General features: G+C 44.2%; 1 non-coding gene across 1 annotated transcript; it reads right to left on the bottom strand.

Moving 5' to 3' along the window:
- Positions 1 to 8001: 8001 nt before the first annotated feature.
- LOC127311025 (small nucleolar RNA SNORA5) lies at positions 8002 to 8111 on the bottom strand. The gene has a single exon (XR_007857518.1). It is a non-coding gene; the product is annotated as a small nucleolar RNA SNORA5 (small nucleolar RNA).
- Positions 8112 to 9571: the final 1460 nt, after the last annotated feature.

Below are 9571 nucleotides of genomic sequence, written 5' to 3'. Positions count from 1 at the left end.
ACTGCGCAGAAACAGATTTCTTACTGTCACGAATTTGAGTAGAATTCTCTGTAGGTAACTCAGAAAAATCTGCCAATTTACGTGCGTGATCCGCAGATATGTACGCAACTTTCATTCGATTTGAGCTTTTTCATCTGAGCAAGTTAAGTGCCCCAGAAAAATTCGTCTTTACGGACTGTTCTGTTTTGACAGATTCTGCCTTTTATTTCGCATTGCCTGTTTTGCTATGTTTGATGGATTTCTTTGTTCCATTAACTTTCAGTAGCTTTGTGCAATGTCCAGAAGTGTTAAGAATGATTATGTCACCTCTGAATATATGAATTTTCAATTATGCACTAACCCTCTAATGAGTTTGTTTCGAGTTTGGTGTGGAGGAAGTTTTCAAGGGTCAAGAGAGGAGGATGATACAATATGATCAAGAAGAGTGAAAAGTCTAAGCTTGGGGATGCCCCCGTGGTTCATCCCTGCATATTTCAAGAAGACTCAAGCATCTAAGCTTGGGGATGCCCAAGGCATCCCCTTCTTCATCGACAACTTATCAGGTCACCTCTAGTGAAACTATATTTTTATTCAGTCACATCTTATGTGCTTTACTTGGAGCGTCTGTTTGTTTTTGTTTTTGTTTGAATAAAATCGGATCCTGGCATTCTTTATGTGGGAGAGAGACACGCTCTGCTGTTGCATATGAACACATGTGTTCTTAGTGCTACTTTTAATGTTCATTGCGAAGGTTGAACTACTTCGTTCATTGATATATGGTTGGAAACAGAAAATGCTGCATGTGGTAATTAGTATAATGTCTTGAATAATTTGATACTTGGCAATTGTTGTGCTCATATAGATCATGTTTAAGCTCTTGCATCACGTACTTTGCACCTATTAATGAAGAACAACATAGAGCTTGTTAAAATTTGGTTTGCATGATTGCTCTCTAGAGTCTAGATATTTTCTGGTTAAGGTATTTGAACAACAAGGAGACGATGTAAAGTCTTATAATGCTTACAATATGTTCATATGTGAGTCTTGTTGCACCGTTTTATACTTGAGTTTGCTTCAAACAACCTTGCTAGCCTAAGCCTTGTATTGAGAGGGAATTCTTCTCGTGCATCCTAATCCTTGAGCCAAAAACTATGCCATTTGTGTCCACCATACCTACCTACTACATGGTATTTCTCTGCCATTCCAAAGTAAATTACTTGAGTGCTACCTTTAAAATTCTATTCTTTGTCTCCGCAATATATAGCTCATGGGAAAATAGCCTTAAAAACTATTGCGGTGAAGAATATGTACTTATGTGTCTTATTTTTTAATAAGTTGCTTGTTGAGCGGTAACCATGTTTCTGGGGACGCCATCAACTATTACCTTTGTTGAATATCATGTGAGTTGCTATGCATGTTCGTCTTGTCTGAAGTAAGAGCGATTTTCATGATCAAATGGTTTGAGTATGCATATTGTTAGAGAAGAACATTGGGCCGCTAACTAAAGCCATGAATCATGGTGGAAGTTTCAGTTTGGACACAAATCCTCAATCTCTTATTAGAATATTATCTGTTGTTAAATGCTCATGCATTAAAGAGGAGTCCATTATCTGTTGTCTATGTTGTCCCGGTATGGATGTCTAAGTTGAGAATAATCAAAAGCGAGAAATCCAATGCGAGCTTTCTCCTTAGACCTCTGTACAGGCGGCATAGAGGTACCCCTTTGTGACACTTGGTTGAAACATATGTTATGCAATGATAATCCGTGTTAATCCAAGCTAATTAGGACAAGGTGCGAGCACTATTGGTATACTATGCATGAGGCTTGCAACTTATAAGATGTCTTATACATAACACATATGTTTTATTACTACCGTTGACAAAATTGTTTCTATGTTTTCAAAATGAAAAGCTCTAGCAAAAAAATAGTAATCCATGTTTCCCTCTGCGAAGGGTCATTCTTCTACTTTACTGTTGAGTCAGTTTACCTATTCTTTCTATCTTAGAAGCAAACACTTGTGTAAACTGTGTGCATTGATTCTTACATGTTTACCTATTGCACTTGTTATATTACTTTGTGTTGACAATTATCCATGAGATATATATGTTGAAGTTGAAAGCAACTGCTGAAACTTATATCTTCCTTTGTGTTGTTTCAAAGCTTTCTACTAAGAATTTATTGCTTTATGAGTAACTCTTATACAAGTCTTATTGATGCTTGTCTTGAAAGTATTATTCATGAAAAGTCTTTGCTATATGATTCATTTGTTTACTCATTGTCTTCATCATTGCTTCGAATTGCTGCATTCATCTCATATGCTTTACAATAGTATTGATCAAGATTATGATAGCATGTCACTTCAGAAATTATCCTTGTTATCGTTTACCTACTCGAGGGCGAGTAGGAACTAAGCTTGGGGATGCTTGATACGTCTCAAACGTATCTATAATTTCTTATGTTCCATGCTACTTTTATGATGATACTCACATGTTTTATACACATTATATATCATTATTATGCATTTTCCAGCACTAACCTATTGACGAGATGCCGAAGAGCCAGTTGTTGTTTTCTGCTGTTTTTGGTTTCAGAAATCCTACAAAGGAAATATTCTCGGAATTGGACGAAATCAACGCCCAGGGTCTTATTTTTCCACGAAGCTTCCAGAAGACCGAAAGGATCACGAAGTGGGGCGACGAGGCGCCGCCACACTAGGGCCGCGCGGCCTAAGGGGGCCTGCGCCGCCCTAGCGTGTGGGGCCCCTGTTAGCCCTCCGACTCCGCCCTTTCGCCTACTTAAAGCCTTCTTCGCGAAACCCCCAGTACCGAGAGCCACGATACGGAAAACCTTCCAGAGACGCCGCCGCCGCCAATCCCATCTCGGGGGATTCAGGAGATCGCCTCCGGCACCCTGCCGGAGAGGGGAATCATCTCCCGGAGGGCTCTTCATCGCCATGATCGCCTCCGGATCGATGTATGAGTAGTTCACCCCTGGACTATGGGTCCATAGCAGTAGCTAGATGGTTGTCTTCTCCTCATTGTGCTATCATGTTAGATCTTGTGAGCTGCCTATCATGATCAAGATCATCTATTTATAATGCTACATGTTGTGTTTGTTGGGATCCGATGAATATTGAATACTATGTCAAGTTGATTATCAATCTATCATATATGTTGTTTATGTTCTTGCATGCTCTCCGTTGCTAGTAGAGGCTCTGGCCAAGTTCATACTTGTAGCTCCAAGAGGGAGTATTTATGCTCGATAGTGGGTTCATGCCTCCATTGAATCTGGGACAGTGACAGAAAGTTCTAAGGTTGTGGATGTGTTGTTGCCACTAGGGATAAAACATCGATGCTTTGTCTAAGGATATTTGTGTTGATTACATTGCGCACCATACTTAATGCAATTGTCTGTTGTTTGCAACTTAATACTGGAAGGGGTTCGGATGATAACCTGAAAGTGGAATTTTTAGGCATAGATGCATGCTGGATAGCGGTCTATGTACTTTGTCGTAATGCCCTGATTAAATCTCATAGTACTCATCATGATATATGTATGTGCATTGTTATGCCTTCTTTATTTGTCAATTGCCCAACTGTAATTTGTTCACCCAATATGTTATTTATATTTATCTTATGGGAGAGACACCACTAGTGAACTGTGGACCCCGGTCCATTCTTTACATCTGAAATACAATCTACTGCAATTGTTCTTTACTGTTCTTCGCAAACAAACATCATCATCCACACTATACAATTAATCCTTTGTTTACAGCAAGCCGGTGAGATTGACAACCTCACTGTTACGTTGGGGCAAAGTACTTTGATTGTGTTGTGCAGGTTCCACGTTGGCGCCGGAATCCCTGGTGTTGCGCCGCACTACATTCCGTCACCAACAACCTTCACGTGTTCCTTGACTCCTACTGGTTCGATAACCTTGGTTTCTTACTGAAGGAAAACTTGCTACTGTACGCATCACACCTTCCTCTTGGGGTTCCCAACGGACGTGTGTTAACTGCACGCATCAGGGATCCTCATGGAGGGAAAAGAAAGTAAGGGTCATCGGGCGGAGAGTCCTCGGGACGCTGATACGCGATTTACCCAGCTTCGGAACACCTGCTCGATGACAGGACCTACTGCTGCTTGTCTGGAGTTATCTGAGCGCTTTCGCGTTGTTACAATGAGTTGTGCTTGTCTCGTTTCTAGTTCGAGATCTGCCTCCAGGGTTCGCAGGATCCGGCTTGTAAAGGCGCCCGAATCTATGGTTTCTACGGAGAGTCTTACCCGAAATACAAGTTACCTAACTATGGAATATTACATTGCCATGCACATCAAGGATCCACATATTCCTAACTTGTCATCATGGATCCGGCTTCCTTCATGGGCCTTCACGGATCTAACTCCTGGCATAGACCTTCAAGGATCCGGCTACCTTCATGGGCCTCCATGGATCCGGCTACCTTCGTAGGTCGGTTGGGATCCAGCTCCTTATTCCTGGGCAGGACATCTTACATCTTGATCAACAGCAACTAGGCCGCCCGGTGGGCCACATGCCATCACCACCATCTGTGGGTCACCCGGGCTTGCCGAAATTGGACCATGTCGATGGTATACCTATGAAGTATATCCACAACACTACTGGTGGCAAATGTTTGTTTCAACCTTGAGGCCATGGGATGTAGCGGCCGACCTTTGTCGGAAGCCTCGTTGAGATCTCGATGGAGAAGGAGATGGAAGAATGTAACACCCCGGCCATCCCCCGGCCTGGTCTGGTACTCCTGGTAGCCCTCTAGGATCTCTAGGCTAGCCCACAGACCAACACATGTCTTTTCTGCGCACTTTATCCTCACTAGTGCACACCCGGGATCAACTTCCCGGCCGGTCACCCATCCTCAAATCGCTTCGGGCCAAGCACCCTTAACCTCAGAGTGTTTTGGAGATAAGTTTCCGGAAAAGAAATTGCAACTTATTGATATGAGTATCCTATCAATCTTATTGAGCCCTAAGCCAGGATGTCACAAGAATCTCACAAAGATTGATTGCTTTTCTTGTTTTGTGATAGGTCCTAGATGCAAAAAATCAAGAGCCAAGTTGTATTGTATTTTTATTTACTTTTTAGATCCTCCATGTAAACTGTCTAGCGACAAAGATATAAATGTAGCTATCAGGGTTCTTCGAGATCCATCCTCCCGTTCAAAAAAGAAACATCACTAGTAACATTTTTGTCTTTGCAAATGCTGCTCGTCGCGTGGTCCACGTCTAGCTGATACGGCCGATGAACCACAACAAAGCAAGTAACGAAAACAATGAATTCAGAGATCGGACCAAAATGAGCGTGACCCAAATAAAAGGGCCTCGTAGATTTCGGGAGGAAAATATGACACTAATAAAATGAAGAAAAGTAGTATATTTGTCACCCTCAAATAAAATCGGAGTACTTTATTTGGGGGAAAATTATGATTTACAGTTTCAATCATAGTTTTAAAAACCGGACCGGACCGACAGTTTGACAGGTAAAAACCAGAACCGGCGTCTCCACTGGTATGTTAAGCGCACTAGATCGGACAAGGAAGCGAACCTGATTCACTGGTCTGTTAAGCGCACTAGACCGGACAAGAAAGCGAACCTGATTTTTTGTGGTTAAACTGCCGGTTTTCACCCGAACCAGAGGAAACTGGAGATTGGTCCAACCGGTCACACGGAATTTCTATGCTCGCGAACGGAAAAAGAATGTGTGGACAATGTGATTCAAACACAGGAGCTGGAGTTAGAGTGCATGCGCTGCCCTTGTACGTGGTGACCATCTATTCAATGCTTATTTTGTGATTATAATACTGAAGTCAGCCTATTTGACATAATATTTATCTATTATATAACTACAAATAATAATAAATTTTCAATTACCGGTTCAGCCATTGAACCGAGCGGACCAGCGGTTGGAACAGTGAACCGAAAGTCTCGCCGGTTCAGTCACCGATCCGGTTTTTAAAACTATGCTTTCAAGTAGGCAATTGTATAAATCACTCTCCTAGATGATTTCTGAGCTCTGGTGAGTAGGCCCGCCCATTATCGGTAGTAGGAGTAGCGCACCGCCAGGCGGAGGATGACCGTCCTACACTCCTACTTCTCCTCCTGCTCATGTCTAGGTCATCGGAGCATTAGTCTCGCGGCCACCTTGCGACGACCCGGGCCTCCATACATGGACCTCGCGTGTGCCAGCTTTGATCTCAGGAGCTGAGGCTGCTGCTCGGGAGTCAGGGCATCTCCAGCGGACCGATTTAAACGGTTCATTTCTATCTGTTTGGATCGGCCGACGGACTATTTGGTAGTGTCTGTCCAGCTTGCTAGGATAGCACACATAGTGGCGCGATCTATTCGGTCGATGTTGGATATGGCCATACCAGTTGTCCATTACCTTCCAAATAACAAGGCAATTTAAATTGTAGAAAAGTAAATATTATTCAAATAAGAATAGTTCACAATCACACACCACATAGTTTTACAAATAAGTCAACTCAAATAAAATATAGAAAACATACTAGTAGGTTGGTTTCCTGCACGAGTCCACATATGCTCAATCAAATCGGCTTGAAGGTGGTCATGGTTGGTCCGATTGCAATGTATTATGCATATGCAAGAAGTATTTCCAAGAAGCTGCCCCAGCTTGTGGCTCAACCAATTCACCTTGGAAGTCCCAGTCGCCGTCATAGATGTTGTCATCTCGCTCATCCTCAACGATTATGTTGGACACATGCTGTCATGATCTCCCACATTCTCTCGGCGCTCCATGTTCTAGCAGGGTGTCGAACAATTCCCCAACGTGATTGCAACACGTCAAATGCCTGCTCTACATCCTTTCGAACCACGTCTTACTCTTTTGTGGCCTCTTGCATTTTCATCTTCAGGATTACAGATTGTCTTTTCACCAAGGTTGCACATGACGGATAGATGGCATCAGCTAGATAATAATCCTTGTTATATGAATAACCATTGATCTCATAGGAAACCTGAAACCTGAGGATCAATACCTTCTGCAAGGCTAGCAAACACCGGGGAGCGGTGAAGGGCGTTGATATAATTGTTGGATCCTGCCATGCCAAAGAAGGGGTGTCAAATCCAGCGATCCTGCGACGCAACTATCTCCGATATGACCGTGCACCCCTCCTTATGCCCTTTGAACATCACTTGCAAACCAAAAGGACAATTCTTATTAGCATACCAGGAAATCCCCTCTTTTCGTTGATGGACAAGAGGCGGACACTCTCTTCAGTGGTCGGCTCTCTTAGATAAACATCGCCATATATCGCAGTAACAACGCTGCAAAACCTCTACAAGGCCTCAATGCAAGTGGACTTGCTCATGCGCAAGTACTCATCAACAAGGTCACCCGGTATTTCGCAGGCAAGCTGGTGAACGACAGCCGAACATTTTTGGTACGAGGAAAAGACAACCTTACCGGTAGCATCAAGCTTGGCACTAAACTAGTCATCATATGTCCCCACGCCATGAAGAATATCCAAAAACAACTTTTTGGACATCTAATACCGGCGACGGAATGTCTTCGCGTCGTACACCAAATTGGTATTGTGGAAATAGTCTCGCATAAGGCCAACGTGTCCATCGACATGATTTTGGTCTTTGTTGGCCTTGCGCTTCACCAACGACCCACCTCTGCGCTTCGGCAACAAATAATGGTCATGTGCCATGCTTGCACCGGCGAACAAGAGTTCGGTCTCACCATCGGACCCTCGTCCGACGATGAATCAATGACATTTTTGCAGAAAAATTTGATTGCCTTGCTACTCATCTACGCAAGACAATGATATTTGATCACTTGAACGCATATGCCCACGCCGGTGCAACGAAAGTCCATAAACTTGGAAGCGAATCATACCTTGAACTCGCTCTGGCTACCCGACGAGCAGGTTGTGACACTAGTAGGAAAAGCCTCATCAGTGGCGCACGACAAAGTGATTCTGTGGCGCATGGGCGGTGCGCCACAGAAATTTCGCCACAAAAATAAGGTTTCTGTGGCGCACATGCCCATGCGCCACAGAATTAAGGTTTCTGTGGCGCACGCGGGTCAGCTGCGCCACAGAAATTGGTGCGCCACTGAATTCTATTTTGGTGCGCCAGAGAATAATGTACAAGTATACTTGATTTTGTGCTCCCTGGTGTATTATACAAGTTTTATACAAGTTTTGTACACAGTATACAAGTATAATATAGATAGATAGACAGATATAATATGGACACATATAACATAGCAACATTATACATCATCATCACAGTACTTAGAGCCCGATCGAGATACATATATAGTGGCAAGTGTCAAATGTTTTGCATACAACTCTTAATTCATACAAAATTCACAATTTCGAGATACAAAGTAGTCTTCATCCGGTTCCTCCTTTGCTCCCTCATCTCTACCCACCAGGCTCGCTTGCATCGGGGTCTTCATCCGGTTCCTACTATGATTAAAATGGAAGAAAGTGAGACCAACAAGTCCGATGCACAAGAGAAATGGAATAAATGCCTCATACATTGTTGGTCAACACAAATATTAACATTCAGGGATGGCGTAAGTGAGACCAAGTCCGATGCACAAGAGATTGATATTTGTGCTATCTTACCAGGCTCACTTACGCCACCCCAGAGTGTACGGGGACCAAACATTTTAATCATCGGCATTTTGGAAATACCAAAGCAAATGGAATGACAAAATGGAATAAGTGCCTCATACATTGTTTGTCAACACAAATACTATGGTCAGAAACCATAGTTGCAGTATACGCCGCAGTATACTTTGCAGAAGGGCCCCCTTTCCCCGGCCGCCGTTCCGTGAACGGGTCCTTGACGAGACAACAACGCCGATCTGCCTCTCCGGCGCAGAACCACGGCAGTCCCAGCCGCCTCCCTTGTGGCCGTGTGTCCCGCGTCGTGCACTGTTTGCCTTCTTGCCCGGTGAACCAATAGACTGATCGTTGGAATAAGGAAACCGATGACGGCCGGTCGCAAGATTAGATTGCGATCGGCCGTCATCGGCTTCCTTATTCCAACGATCAGTCTATTGTTCACCAGGCAAGAAGGCGAAGAGTGCAGGGCGCAGGAGACGCGGCCACAAGAGAGGCGGCTGGGACTGGCGTGGTTCTGCGCCGGAGAGGCAGGTCGACGTTGTTGTCTCGTCAAAGACTCGTTCACGGAACGGCGGCCGGAGAAAGGGGGGCCCGTCTACAAAGTATATTGCGGCGTATAGGTGACTGATACGTCCAAAACGTATCTACTTTCCCGAACACTTTTGCTATTGTTTTGCCTCTAATTTGTGTATTTTGGATGCAACTAACACGGACTAACGCTGTTTTCAGCAGAACTGTTCTGGTGTCTCGTTTTTGTGCAGAAATCCAACTTTCAGGAAAATCCTCGGAATTTATGCAAAAGGTCCTATTTTCCCAGAATATTGGCGGAGCCAGAAGGGCAAGCCAGGTGGGGGCACGAGGGCCCCACACACTAGGCCGGCGTGGCCCAGGAGGGGCCCGCGTGGCCCTAGTGTGTGGTGGCCTCGGCTGGCCCCCGACGCCCTCCTTCGGACTAC

The sequence above is a fragment of the Lolium perenne genome, chromosome 6 (assembly GCF_019359855.2).
Source record: "Lolium perenne isolate Kyuss_39 chromosome 6, Kyuss_2.0, whole genome shotgun sequence".
NCBI lineage: Eukaryota > Viridiplantae > Streptophyta > Magnoliopsida > Poales > Poaceae > Lolium > Lolium perenne.
Note: the sequence above shows the minus strand (reverse complement) of the source record. Positions and strands in the feature narration are given on the sequence as shown.